General features: G+C 36.0%; 1 pseudogene; it reads right to left on the bottom strand.

Annotated features, from left to right (window-relative positions):
• Positions 1-640: 640 nt before the first annotated feature.
• Positions 641-1,130, bottom strand: LOC138813598 (large ribosomal subunit protein eL21-like; annotated as a pseudogene).
• Between the last annotated feature and the right edge of the window lie 14,918 nt (positions 1,131-16,048).

The raw sequence follows: 16,048 nt of genomic DNA, 5'->3' as shown, positions 1-16,048 counted from the left end.
AACTAGCTAGGCACTAGTGGCTCATACCTGTAATCCTAGCTACTCAGGAGGCTGAGATCTGAGGATTGCAGTTCAAAGTCAGCCTGGGCAGGAAAGTCCATGACTCTTATCCCCAATAAGCTACTCAGAAAACCAGAAGTGGCGCTGTGGTTCAAGTGGTAGAGCACTTGCTTTGAGCTGAAGAGCTGAGGGACAGTGCCTAGGCCTAGAGTTCAATCCCCACACCCTACCAAAAAAAAGAAAATACATGCCTTTTATTTTTTTTTTAATTTTTATTGCAAAGGTGATGTACAAAGGGGTAAGTTACATAAGTCAGGTACTGTACTGAGTGCGTTTCTTTTTGAACAGTAAAACATGCTTTTTATTTTTTTTTTCATTTTTATAGTCCAGCAGTCTTTTATTTATTTTTATTTTTATTTTTTTGGGTCCGGTCGTGGGGCCTGAACTCTGGGCTTGGGCGCTGTCCCTCAGCTCTTCAGCTCAAGGCTAGCGCTCTACCACTTGAGCCACAGCACCACTTCTGGCTTTTTTCTTTTTGCTTATGTGGTGCTGAGAAATCAAACCCAGGGCCTCATGCATACAAGGCAAGAGCTCTACCACTGAGCCACCTACCCAGCCCAGTCTTATTTTTTAACATCTCTTAGGCCATGAATTCATAGGGAATAGGTTCCAAAAGCTCAGGTTCCTTTCCATTGGTTCTCACAAAATGTGCTTCTCTGGGTGGAGCAGGCTGGTGCTTCAGTTGAACCCAAGTTCCTTTCTCATTGGCTTCCTTATTTTTCTGGTCATTTTCTTTCACTCGTTTCAGGAAGCTATCTCAGCTTTTAGAGTGTTTAATATGCTCAATTCGCACATTAATCCTCTTGGCAAGGATCTTGCCCTTAACTTGCTTGTTCACAACAATGCCAACAGCATGCTGGGTAACATTATAGACTCTTCCAGTTTTGCCATGATAACATTTGTGGGGCAGTACCCATTCCCTTGATGTCTACAATATCACCCTTCTTGTAGATTCTCATGTATGTGGCCAAAGGAACAACTCCATGTTTCCGGAAGGGCCTAGAGAACATGTATCAAGTACCTCTCCTCTTTCTCTTAAGACATGCATGAATGCACAACTGTTTGTCCATCATAGCATTAGTCAAAAAAGTTACATGTGGAGCCAACCTAGGTGGCCATCAGTGAATTTTTTTAAATGTGCCATTAATACAAAATGAAATTTAATTCAGCCATAAGGAAGAGTAAAATCTTGTCATTTGCAGAAACATAGATAGACTGAAAGACATTATGCTACAGAAAATAAGCCAGAAACAGAAGACAAGTACCACACATTCTTCCTTATGAAGAAGTTAAAAACAAACTAGTTAACCTGAATGTAGAATAGTGATTCCTAGTGAATGGAAAGAGAAAGGAAAGTAGATAAAGGGAGGCTAGATTTGATTAGTGGACACATGTATGTATGTATTGAGACCAACAATACATAAAATTAATACATGTTAGTCAAAATTTATAATAAAAATTGATAGGCTGGAAGTTCTCTCAAGTGGTAGTGTGCTTGTCTAAAAAATTTAGAAAAAAATGGTTAACAATAAGATATGTCTTTCCATGTTTGGATCCCAGTTTCTGGCAAAGAATCTACCATATAAACTAGGTTATCTTTAATGAATTCAGCTAAACCTCATCATCACCCCCAAAGACATGTATAATAAGCCAGTGATATGATCATTAGAAGCAATTAATGACACAGATTAAGAGGTATTATTATCCAACAGAACATTCAGAATATAAAAGTTCTGGCAGGTGCCAGTGGCTACTCAGGTGGCCTGACCCTCTAAGGATCATGGTTCAAAAGCCATCCTCCAAAGAAAAGGCCATGAGACTCTTATTTCCAATTAAGTATCAAAAAAGCCAGAAACAGAGCTGTGGCTCAAGTGGTAGAGTACTAGCCTTGACCACAAAAAGTCAGGGACAGTTCCCAGGCCAGAGTTCAAGTCCTAGAACCAGCACAAAGAGGAGTGGGGGAAGGGAGGTAGGGAAGAAGGGAAAGAATTCTAGTGTGTCATCCTTGTGAGTGACATTGCTCATGGAAGGATTTAACCATAGGTGCCTATGTGTACGGTTGATGATGTTATTAAATTTGAACCAGAAGCTGATACAGCATCTTTGGTTCTACTGAATAGGAAGCTATTTTCAGTTCAGACCTAAAATTATTCTACTTCTCCAAACAATGCAACAGATCACAGCAACTGACCAGAGCAAGTAGATGATGGAGACAGGCAAGAGCTACAAAGAGAAAAAAAAACAGTTCCCAGATAGTAATTAATAAGTAATGAAAGGCAATTTATAGACTATAATGAAAGGAAGTAATTTAATTGACTTACATTAAAATAATATATGACTGAACAAAAACTAAGTAAATGTTGAGAAATTTTGACAAATGAAAGTTAAATTCTAAGTTGGCACCAATAATCCAAGAGATTGAGACCTGGCGGATCATGGTTTATAGCCAGCCTGGGAAGAATCAGTAGATTCTATCTCCAAAATAACCAGCAAAAAGCTCATGTAGTAAGGTGCCAGTCAAGCAAGAAAATTGAGCAAGCGCAACACCCTGAGTTCAAGTCCTGATGCTGCCCTTTTCAGCCAAAAAGAGGTCAATTCTATGATATACCATTACCACTTATTTGATTTAAATTTAAAAATGAAATGATACTAGCTCACTGAAGGCACTGTCACTCAGAACCATCCTAAGCCTGATGTAATTAATGCACTGCAGTACTGGCTCGCCTCTTTTCTTCCACCACTTACACAGTCATAATCTTATATGTAGGAATGCTAATGTGATCTCCCTACTCTTCAAAGGGGAAATTCGCTAATCCCTCAAGATTTCATATTTGTTACTTCAAATGATAATTCTGTCAAAATCTTAGACTAGAATACTTTCTCAATGCATATGTCAGTTTGTTTTGTTTGAGCAGCGAAAAGATTCAGGTGCAATTAGACATTTATTGATTATTGTTATATCATTTCCCTCACAGCAGTATATGTGAGACTAACATACATGTATAAATGTTCTGTAGATGTTACTTTGCATTGGGTTGAAAAACAAAAGGTGGTTATGAAAAATGCAAGGTGAATGCAATTCCCAGTGGTTCATTGTCATATAAAGCTTCTAATAGTACTAGTCAAATAGAAAGCATATCTGCAATTCTGACAAAATATATAACTTATATATCACTTATTTGAATGCATAACCTGTACTTTCTCCCTATCTCCCACATAGTAAGACAAAATTATCTTTCAATGTTAAAGATATTTTTCTTTTATTTCATTGTGCCTGTTTATTTATTTCATTTAAATGTTCCCAGTACCTAATGATATTCAAGGGGGAAAATAGCTTCATTGAAACTCTAAAATCACCTTTAAAATGTGTCCTCCAAAAAAGAGTTGACTCTTATTTCTTAATCCCAAACAAAACATTGAACCATTTATTGACTTGAATTATATTGTGAGTTCATCAGAAAGCTATTTTGTTTTAACAATACATTCCATGGGAGCAGTATTAAAGTTTTTTCTTGGCAAAAATGATTTGTCATATTCAATGTGATAAAACTTTGAAATGTAATCATACTTTTTGTTCATAGATTTAAAAGAACACACTATTTTTTTCAGAGCATAACTGATGCTTTATCACTTGAGCTTTGCCTCCAGGTTTTACACGCTGTTTGGAAGTTTGTATTGACATGAAGTCATTATCATTTCCAGTTTTTTTCTGTAACATCTATTTTTTCTAATTATTCACTACAACAAATGTATTTCAGATTAAGTGGTCTTTCTAGGTGAGCAAACTATTATTAAAAACTGTTAATAAATTTTTAGTGTAGAATCTCTTTATGCATGTGACTTTAAATGACTTTTTAGAAATAGATTGTCCAGTTTCAAATGAATAACGTCACTGCAGTCCTATTCTCAGGTTATGGTGGGACCAATGGGAGGAGGAGGGGCAAACACACATAAGAGATCATTGTTTAGTTCAGTACTATACTCATACATCTATTTTAGGTAATCATATGCTAAAGATTAAGCTCACAAGTTTTAGGTTATGCCCACATACAGAATGGTTTTGATATTCTTAGTTAGGTATTTGCTTTGGAGGAAGGAGTAACCTTAGAGTGTTTTTAATAAGCATCAATAAAAGAATAAATATCTTTCCTGGAATAGGAGTATGGTAAAAGGAAATGCATATTATCCTCATTTCAAGCTATTCCTAGAAATTTTTTAGCTGAGTATTTTGGTCAATGGGATTAAGGGGAAGAAAGGAATGTTCTAAGATTTTTGTCCAATGGAAATCAGAGCCTTGTTATTTTATCTAGAAATGGAGTCATTTTACAGTCGTTAACTGGTCTGCAATCTTCAGCTTTGTTCTCCAAGACAAGGCAGAACCCTGTGTTCAGCAAGAGGAGGGGGCTTCTGTAACAGGCTCCCTGAACCAAAAGAAGTCATATATTGCTCAGTGTTTATAATGAATATAACCTTCCAGGAGACCTTTATTGGTCCTCACTGAGCTGTGACATGTCCTGAAATTGCATGGTCTATTATCTCTCTTAACAAGACACTCAAATTACAAATCTTATCTGGACATATCATTTCAATTCCATCAACATAAAACATATGCATCAATTGTGTCTCATTTTTTAAAAAATGTGTTAAATTACAGGATTTCAATGGTAAGTAAGCTTCATGTAATGGTACATGTCTGTAATCTCAGCACTTGGGAAATGGAGGCAGAAAGATCACAGTTCCAAGACTCTGTTTCAAAAACCAAACTGAAACAAATCCCTCAAACCAAACATCAAACAACAACAAAACAATAAATGGCTTATGAAACTAAGGGCCTTTGTATCATCAATGTTTTTTTCTTCTTTTCTAAGTAAGTATTCTACATTATGTTTATCTAGTCATTCATTTATGTATTCATTCATTCAACAACTATTTCTTGAATTCTTGTTAGGTAAACAGGTCTGTACTAATACCACAAAGCTTCAAAGGTATAAGGTAAGTTACACTCATTAAATATTTAAGTGGCACAAGCCAAAACTAAGACTTAGCACCAAAACATGGGAAAGGGAGTTCAAAATGAAAAGCATCTGTGTGGGCAGTGATGGTCTAGAGAAGCTTCATTGGGAGCTGCCTTAAGTAAAAATGTCAAGTATCTCTCTCCCACAGCCTTCTTCTCAGCATCCCTGACTCCAGATATCTACTGTCCTTGTACAACCTACCTCCCCTCCTTCCTCAGCCACACTTAAATACAAAACCACTGGTTCAATGAACTCCCACGATAAACTTCTCCCCATCTAGCCACATAAGATCTTGTCTCTTCTCTCCTCCTAAAGTTTATTCAATCTCAGCTGTACCGCAGACTATTGACTTTTTTCAGTTTTGTTTTCTGCTAAGAAACTCATATATTAATCACAGGTATAAACCTTTCTGCTATCTTACATTTTCTGGACTAATTCTAACAAATAGTTTGACAATAGTAACATTAGACATTGGCTTAGATATGTTCTACCTGCAGGTGTGCCAGTGCAGTAGGCCAGTTCATGACAATCTGTCTTCAATTGGTTTCTATAAAAAAAAAAAAAAGGGAAAAGTGTTCACTGAAGTCAGCAAGAGCCTGATCACAGCAAGTTTACCTGAAGAATATACCACAGAGAGAAATCTACAATGAAGTAAGGACAGAAGCTGGAAGAAAAGAAGCTGACCCACAGAGCTGTTGAAATTAAGGCCTCAACCAATCCTAAATAGATCTAGGATGAACTCTCAGCATCTCCAAGTTGGGGTAAATTGGCCAGACCATAATTTCTCACTTTATTAGCCAGTCGTTGGCCACAAGCTGCTGTTAGTAGGGAGTGGTTTCTTAGTTAAGGAAGTCCTGTATAGCAGAGACAATGTCACAGTAGCCAATATGCTCAGTATGTATGGAAGTATTATTCCCGAAAAGAGAATCCAAGAAATGACCAAAGTATGAGGTATGATCAGGGAGAATCTAGTAATATTATTAACTCCCAAGTTTAAAACGAAATTTCCCATATTACTTTGTTGGTCTCAATTCCTTTATACTTAGCCTATATTTATTTACATTCTCTGATCAATAAACTAAATTTGATGACTCATATTGGTTTGTTTTAGTCAGCTTAATGTGGTTCCCAAGTGACAGTGATATAATGTAATGATCTCTCCAGAAAGCCCAAATGATGCTAGGAGATTCTGAATCATCCTTTCTTAGGGACACAGAGAACATTTAATTTGAGACTGCTGTTAAAATTATGAGACTACTCACATACAATTTCAGGCTTTAAACTTAAATTCAGGTTTGTTCAGCTCTCATATCTTCAGGAGACAATTGAATTGAATTGAATTGAAACTCTAGCCTTTTAATGAGGCAAGACGTTTGGTTTTTATGAAATCTAGACATTTATATACATAAAGGGAAAAATCACTCTGAGCAACCATGATTTTACAAATCCTGGACTGCTCTAGTTAGCAATGTGATTTCATTCTTTTAATTTACTACAATACAAACGTTAATTTATCATGCTTTACTTTTAAAGGGGGATGTTACAAAGAAAAAGGGATCCTTATTTTAGAACAGGTAATTTAACATAGTACCATTTCATCTGAAATGTTCACATTCTACCTTCTACAAAAAATAACTAGTGTTGAAATAAAAAAATACATCCCACTGGGCCACCAAAAGTTATATCTTCTCATTCAGCCTAAATTTATGATGTTCTAATTTGAGTATCTAATCTGTTTATACACACTTTTTCGAATCATTGTACTTTTGAGAAATATTCAAAGTTAGCATTTGTGACTTCTTAACATTTTGAAATTCAAATTGTACTCTATATCAATTATACCAAAGCATGAACTCTTTGGACAGCTTCAACCTGGATGACTTTGAAATGTAACTGAGGAAGATGAAAAGCCATGAAGGCTGGCTATATCCCAATAAGCATCACATGCGCCAGTCATAAAAACTGACTCTACTCAAAGAGTCTGATAATTCTGTTAATGTCACTGGCAATTGTATGGAGACTGTTGTAAACTCCCTGGAAATGAGTAAAAAACATTCCCAGTAACCAGTCTCTACATTTCCATAGCACAATTTAAGACAACTTGGATTTCAAAGCATGAGTCTCAAACTAAAAAGTCACATATCCTTCCTTATATTACCCATTCATTTGGAGGGACACAGCACTGCTTATGACAACATTATTAAACCTCTTTTGTGAAAGAAAACTAATTCCTCCAAAGTTGTGTGTACAACCAAAAATGCAAGGAAATGCATAAATTAGAACTGAAAGGAAAAATAAAGGTTAGATTCTTCTCTTTGTATAGATTTGGCTGAAATTAAATCTAGGTGTGAGGAAATATGGGAAATATTAGATGGTTTGCAAATAATTTATCCTTCCCAGATTAATTTGAAATACTAATGAAAACAGGTCCTTTTGTCTTTCCTTTAGAGCTTTTAAATGGCAGGATGTTCATAACAATGCTTAATACTTAAATAACACCTTTCTTCTTCAAAGAGTTTAAAATACAGTAACTACCTATTATAATTGGCTGCTAGCTGGGCAGAAGAGTTCCTTGTCACAAACCCAACTCAACTGATGAATGTCACATGTTAAAGTACAGTGACATTGAAAAATAGGGAACAAATAGTTCAATTATCTTGATTCCTGTACTGTGACTGGTTAAATTCCTGAACCCTTGTATAGCCTTTAAGATCCACCATATTTTCAGTAAAATTTAATATGTGCTCAGTGTAAAAACACACTTAAGACAATGAAGATGAGTGAATTTAGTGAATCTAGTTAGTAAGTTGTAATGGTGGCTTTATAACCCTTATTAGTTCTTTGTTTTTAAGAAATGCAGTAAGTCACAGTAGAAGATTTCAAATCTTGAATCAGTTCTGGCATAACTACACATACACAATCAATCTAGCAAGAAAACACAGCAAAATCTATTTAAATTCTACAATCTCATCACATTTAAAAAAATATCATTAAAGCTGCCATCTACTCTTAAGCAAGATGGCTTGGTTTCCATTTTAACAGTCCAAATGTTTATTAAAATGTATTAACCTAATCTGGCCATTCTTTTCTTCAGAATTTTCCTTATTTGTATATTTATTCATGCAGTAATGGTGGGTTGAGAGTATGTTATCTGAACAGTCTATGTTAAGAGGAGGGTGAAGCATATTTATTTTAAAAGGAAAAAAGGCCCAAAGACCTGTCTCCTTTTTCCTCATTTTGGGCTCATTTAATTTCTAAAATTATGAGACATTATTACCAGTAAATGGAGGAAATATTTATACAAGTATTCAGAAAATAAAGGCCTTTAAAGATCTCAGATTTCTCATTTCATTTATAAGTGCAACATTTCACAACATATTCTAGCTCAAGTTAACTTACACATTTATTTTTCATACTACTTGAGCCTTTCTACTCTCTTGAGAAGCCAATTATCTCATAATATAATACTTCATATAAGGTGAATTCTGCTTCTTTGAGAAGCATGTTTAGAAAATAGTTGAAAAAGCAATTGTAAAGTGCTTAATAGGTAGTAAATTTCTATTTCAATGAACTCTTCTAAAATACAGAAGGTATTTCCCCTGTTGTATGTTCATAAGCCTACCTCCCTCCCTTTAAGGACAAAAAGGACTACTGCCTCTCCAAGAACTTTCTAGACCCTATGGACTAGAGTGACTATCTCCCATAGCATAGAACTCTATGGCGTCTGTGCATGTGTTATGTACATAGAAGACATACATGTAAGACAGAGCCAGATTGGCTACCTTGTTGTCTGAATCTATTTGATCTTCCAAAGTATATTATGAATGTTTGAAGGGAACATTGCCTTTCTTATATTTCATTCATTTGTCAAGTCCTGTCCCACAATTTCAGGGAGTTCCTTTAACACAAAAGCTAAAGAAATTGCAATGCAATATACTTGGTGTATTTTAGTATGTGTTCTCTTTAGAACTCAATTAAAACTATTTAATCAATGCTTCTTTCTTAAACTGATATTTTTGTGACATTCAATGTTTAACAGTAGAAAAATTTCAAGAGGGACATTTAAACAGGACAGAAAATGCATGCAGGGATCCCACTGGTCCCAGCCACTCTAGATTCCTTGTTACACAGCTGCCTAAAACTTCAACTTCAGAAGTGGGCTGGAAAGACCAATATTCCAAGACAGGTGAAAATTCAAATTCCTCCTCACCAACAACAATCTTTTCATTATAAGTTATATGTCTTAAGCTAGGGATCAACTAGATAATTCTTTGTTCCAAGTGGAGTTGACAAATTCATTTGGTGGCATTTTACTGGCCAAGAGACTTTTCTGGAGAATCCGAGGGGTTTAGATTACTTCCTGAGGTTTTGGTGCATGGCTGGAAGACTGCAGCAGGAAATGTATCTAGACTTAGTCTGTGGTAAAGTAATCCAGTGCTCAGAGGGGTAGTACAAGATCTTAAATTCTTTCTGAGGACTTAAAATCTTGTCCTTTGCTTTATCCTCTCAAAATACTGTTTAATTAAATAATATTCTTAGGGGAAAATATTTTATTTTTATAAAAATGTACTTATTACTACACTTTACTTTTTTAAAAAAGTATTATTAATTTTTAGCCAGACATCACTGGTTCACCCTGAAACCCTAGCTACTTATGAAGCTGAGATCTGGAGCAATGCAGTTTGAAGTCAGTTCATGCAAAAAAAAAATCCTCAAGACTCCATTTCCAATATAAACAGCAAAAAGCTAAGTTAGAGGCATGCTCAAGTGATAGAGCACCAGCCTAGCACACAAGCCGTGTAAATGAAAGGCCCTGAATTCAAACTCCTATACCAGTTTTTTTTAATAATTATTACTTTTTGGTATTGTTAAGATGATACATCCATAGACACTTAGGAAAAGCAAGCAATACAGATACAAAGTAAGTTACAGAAGTTCAAGCCTGTAATCCTAGCTACTCAGGATGCAGTGATAAATCAAGGGGATCCATGTATCACCCTGCACCAAAATTAACTCCAAATGGATCAAAGGCCTCGAAGTCAAAGCAGACACCCTAAAAACATTATAGGAAGAAATAGGAGAAATGCTAGAGCTCCTTGGCACAGACCAAAATTTTCTTAATAAAGACCAAGAAACACAACAAATCAAAGAAAGGTTGGACAAATGGGATTGCATGAAACTGTAGAGCTTCTGCACGGCAAAGGACAAAGCTAGCAAGATCAATAGAAAGCCCACGGATTGAGAGAAGATCTTCACTAGCCATACAATGGACAAGGGTCTCATATCTATAATATACTTAGAACTCAAAAAATTAAATCCCCCAACAACAAATCCTCAAAGAAACAAATGCCCAATTAATAAGTGGGCTAAAGACTCTTAAAGAGAGATTTCTCTGAAGAGGAAATAAGAGTGGCCAATAGACACATGAAGAAATGCTCAATTTCTTTAGCTGAAAAAGAAATGAAAATCAAAACAACATTGAGATTCCACCTCACCCCAGTTAGAATGGCTTTAATCAAGAAATCTAATAACAGATGCTGGAGGGGATGTGGCCAAAAGGGAACCTTACTGCATTGTTGGTGGGAATAAAAACTTGTTTAACCACTTCGGAAAGCAGTATGGAGGTTCCTCAAAAGACTACACAGAGGGCTGGGAAGTCAGCTCAGTGGTAGAGTGCTTGCCTCGCATGCATGAAGCCTTGTGTTCGATTCCTCAGCACCACATAAGCAGAAAAAAGCCAGAAGTGGTACTGTGGCTCAAGTGGTAGGGTGCTAGCCTTGAGCTAAAGAGCTGAGGGACAGTACCAAGGCCCAGAGTTCAGCCCCCACGACTGACAAAAACAAAAACAAAAACAAAAACAAAAAAAGACTACACATGATCCAGAAATCCCACTTTTAGGCATTTACCCAAACAATTACAAACAAGGCCATACTAAAGCTGCCAGCATAACTATGTTTATCCCAGCATTATTTATCATAGCTAAGATATTGAACCAACCCAGATGCTCCTCAGTAGATGAAGAAAATGTGGTATGTACACACACACACACACACACACACACACACACACACACACACACACACACACACACACACACACACACACACACACACACGATGGAATTCTATGCCTCCATCAGAAAGAAATGAAAAGACACCACCCCATTTGTTAGGAAATATAAAGACTTGGAAAAAATTATATTAAGTGAAGTAAGCCAGACTCAAAGAGACATAAGTCCCATGGTTTCCCTTATCTGCAATAACTAGTATATGTCTAAGACAAGCAGAAGAGGTCAAAAGCTATGTACATATGACCATATAACCTGATTGCTAAGCAAAATGAACCCCAAGATAGGGACACAAGAGGTTTTATCTTTCTTGCTGTTCTTTTTAATGTATTTATAATGTACTATGTGATTTTTTTTTGTTTCTTTATATGTTCTTCCCCCATGGTACAACCCCTATTGTCACTGTATTTGATTCCTGTGTCCTGTATCTTGTATATACATTTTTCTAATTTGAGGAGGGGAAGGGAAATAACAAAATGCTGAAATAAGTTACAGGATGACCCATCATAACAATGAGATGTACAAGACAGTATTTTGAGAATGAATTTTACAACTTTGGGGGGATGGGGGGGAAGAAGGGAGGGAGGAGTTGGGGAGGTAAGCAGGAAAGGGATGGTAGGGGAAAAATAAAGGGTGTAACAATGCTCCATAGAAATGGACTCATTACCTTGCTCATGTAACTGTAACCCTCTGTATAGTATCTTTACAATAACAGATATGTATTTAACAAAAGAAATCAAGGGGATCATGATTTAAGGCCAGAGCCAGCAAAAAGTTTGGGAGATCCTCCATCTCAACCAACAAGCTGGTTATATATGGTGGCACATGCCTGTTAATCCAGCTACGTGAGAAACATAAAAGGATTATGGTCCAGGCTAGCCTGTACAAACATGTAAAAACACATTCAAAAATAATTAAAAGCAGAAAAGTCTGGAAGCATGACTCAGTGGTAGAGTTTTTGTCTTGCAGGCATGAGGTCCTGAAAAAAATCTTCTGCCATAAAAGAAATGTAAATCAGAAATTATAAGTCATAGCTTGACTGGCTTGCTTGCTCACAGCTGGCACTCTGCCACTTGAGCCACATCTCCAACCTAGCTTTTTGCTATTTTTTGCCCAGGCTGGCTTTGAACCCTGATCTTCTGGAGTATCTAGGATTACAAGTGTATGTCACTGGTGAGTGTCTTGATGGCTCACTTTTAATGAAATAATTTGGGCATCAACTATTTCAGATAAAGCCCAGTCTAAACACAACCATTTGCTTTGATTTTACCCAGTAAGTTATTCAAGTGCAGGAGATTTTAAGAAGGTGAGTTTTAGGGATGGAGCCATCAGACAGAATATGCTTTGTTCTCAGTTCCAGTCAACAACCAAGGAATAGTCAGTTCTTTGTTTTCTGCTGTACTAACATAGGTTAATATTAACATAAGTTAACCAATACCCTAGTCATTGATGTGGCTAGATAACATCAATCAAGGTTTGCACTAGTGTACACAAAATGTCAGGAATAGAGAGAAGGGAGTGAGGAAGAATCAAGTGGTGGAGGAGGAAGTTTAGGAAGAAGAAAAGTAGAGGGGATGAAGGGAAGAAGGAAAAGAAGGAAGGAGGGAAGAAGGGAGGGGAGATTTAAATAAATTAGAGTTTCAAGTAGAGTATCCAGGATTGTTCAGCAGGTCTACAATACAATCAGGACCAAGATCATTGTTTCTTTCTACTCAATCATCTTAGTGTGTTCATAACCCTGTGGCCCTAAGGTGGCTGCTTCAACTCCAACACTGCTTCTATTCAGATGTGAAGAAGAAAAAGAAAAACGGCAAAAAAATGTTCCAGCCGGCTAAATTTGTCCTCTTTTTAAAGGGTTTTCCTGGAAGTCCTACTCAGTAATTTCTATTCATAGTTCAGAATTGGCTAACACGATTGTCTTTTATATATAAGGAAGACTGAGAAATACTAGGTTTTTTAAAGTATTTTTGTTTTTGATTTTAAGATTTGCATGTAAGAAAGGGAGAAGACACAGGGCTGGGAAGGTGGCTCAGAGGTAGCGTGCTTGCCTTGCATGCATGAAGCCCTGGGTTTGATTCCTCAGCACCACATAAACAAAAAGAAAAAAAGCTGGAAGTGGCGCTGTGGCTCAAGTGGTTGAGCACTAGCCTTGAGCTCAGGCCCCACAACCAGACCAAAAAAAAAGGGGAGAACACACATTGGCAAAACAACTATTTCTGTCCCAGTAATTATCAAGGATTTTTTTTTCTATTGGTAGTTATATCTATCAGTATATACTCCCAAGAAACTTGATCTAAGAGTAAGAAAAAACAAATAAATCTACAAGAGATTAGCTTCAGAATAAGATATATCTGTGGGGATAACAAATACATGAGATGTGGTAAGAGAAAAAATCATAATGGATAAAAATGGTTCCTGCCCTCAAGGATCTCAATGTAGTGGCACAGATGTTTCAACAAATGTAAAATTTCCTATCACACTGAGAAATGCTCAAAGGACAATGAGAGGAGTGGGAGAAAGAATTAATGCAGAAGATTCTACACATTCTCTTGGATTAACAGATAAGTAAAGGTGCTCAAGAGGAATGAAGGGGAAGATTTTTTTCAGATAAAGAAGCAATTCAGTGCTCCAGACTATTGCCTTTAAAATACAAAGGATGATCCATTGCAACAATGATACTCACCTGATACTATGTCAGGTGGGGTGGTGGGAGGGAAGGTGATAGTGGGAGAACAACAATGGAGTATACTTTACTCATGTAACTGCAACTGCTCTGTACAGCATCTTTACAATAAAATAAAATTGAAAAGAAAAACATTATGCAATGGGTAGGGGAGTGTAGTTCAGTGTTGGGAGTATTTACGTAACATGTGTGGATGGCTTTGGGTTCAGTTTCCAGCACAGCAAAAAAAAAAAAAAAAAAGGGAGGGAGTTAGTGGTTCATGTTATAAAGCATCTTCCTAGCAAGCCTTGTTTCAAACCAACTACAGAAAAAACAAACAAAATCTCTGGGCAAGTGTAGCTATATCCTTGAGATTGGTTTATGAGCCATAGGCATTCTTTACTTCCAATAGTTTTAATTTAGTTGTATCAATTCACGTATATACCAGAGTTTGAGAACTCAAGATTTAATATGATGGAAGAGAAAAATGAGTCAAAACAACTATATCCAAAATCCTCTCAAAGTCTTTTCTCCTGCCTGTCTTTTCTCCATCTAATTATATTTTGATATAAATATGCTCAGAATCTCTTCCTAAGTTCATGGTAGTATTTGACCTCAGGGACATGTCTTTAGTTCACTCTCTCTAAGGTCCTGGTTCTGACCTATGATGGCATCATTTTAAAAAAATTTACTTTATTGTTATTTTAAAAGTGGTGTGCAGAGAGATTATAAATTCTAACTTGAGGGGCCAACTTAGGTAAAAGAATGCAAAGATGTTGAAGTCCTAGGTATGGGATTTTAGACTTTCTTTGTGTGTTAGGCTTCTTTGGAAATTGAGTAAAGCCTATGTACTTACTTCTAAAAACAATGTTGTTTTGTTTTGCTTTGTTTTCTTTTGTTTGAGGCAAAACTCTTGTTATATAAGCTAAGCTGGCCTAGAACTCAACCTCCCCCTGCCTCAAGATAGTAGTGAGAATAATAAAACATATGGAAAACTTTACTTAATCCATTAGAAAACAGGAATGAAGAAAATAAAGGAAACATGATCAAAAGGAATACAACTAAGGGTATAGAACTTTGTCTAAATAGGTAAGAAGTCACAGTAATCCTAGAATATACTCGCCTACAAAACAAAAGAGGTTATTAGAATGGATTTTATAAAATTCGAACTATATGTTATTCGTAAGTGACATACTTATCCACAGAAAGAATAAAAACAAAGGATAGAAAAATACCAGCTAGGGCTGGAGATATAGCTCTGTGGAGGAACATCTTTGCCTAGTATGCCTGAGGCCCTCAGTTCAATCTCCAGAAGTTATATGCTAAATCCAACAAAAAGGGGGGAAAATAGACATAATAAAATCTAAGTTTATAAAAGATACATTAAAGAAGAAATGATCCACTGAAAAAAATGTATCAATCTTCAACACAGTAAGTAGTTAATAGCCCCAAATATTGCAGTGATTGTACTGAATTACTTGGAGAAATGGACAAATTGACCATCTCAGTGGGAGATTTTTAAATGGGAGCCCAAGCACAAAGTGTTTAATAAAAACAATGAAGACCTGAACAACAAAAGTAACATAGTCAATCCAATAATATGAAAAATTTTGTGCCAAATAGAGATTTTTTTTTTTAGAATAACCACATAATGTCACCAGAGCTCAACAACTATAAAGAACAGCTATTAGGTAAAACATGTATTCTGCCCAGAATATTTTTAAAAAAGGTCAGAATTCAAGAAAAAATGTACAATTTTTGTAGGCAGTAGATAAGTTTACAGCATAGTTTGTTGCAATAGGCCCATGGATATATATGCATCTTCACATTTATCCAATTATATGCATTTAATATGCCCACTTCTTCTTATATGTCAATCATACTTGAATATAGTTGTTTAATCAAAATCAAATGGACTTAGGCTGTATTTTTCTTGCTTTTAAAAAAAGAATACAATGTGAATTTTAAGATGTTTGAAAAGAAGACATGTACTTCTAAGTAACTTTATGGGCTATAGAGAAAAAGCACAGAAATTCAGACACCGTTAGAACAGCAACGAACATACTATACATGGGCCCTCAAGGAGCACTTGTTCAATGAGAAAACTAGCTCAGGGATTTTGATTCACAGACTAATAATTTTGCATCGTCATTATGAAGAATTTGGAGTATCTGACAGACAATATAAGATAAAAAGGACCATGTGAACTCTATATAAGGGTAATTTTTAATCTATTAGGATAGA

The sequence above is a fragment of the Dipodomys merriami genome, unplaced genomic scaffold (assembly GCF_024711535.1).
Source record: "Dipodomys merriami isolate MVZ:Mamm:240054 unplaced genomic scaffold, mDipMer1.0.p SCAF_6, whole genome shotgun sequence".
NCBI lineage: Eukaryota > Metazoa > Chordata > Mammalia > Rodentia > Heteromyidae > Dipodomys > Dipodomys merriami.
The sequence above is the reverse complement of the archived record's forward strand: the minus strand, read 5'-3'. Positions and strand labels throughout refer to the sequence as shown.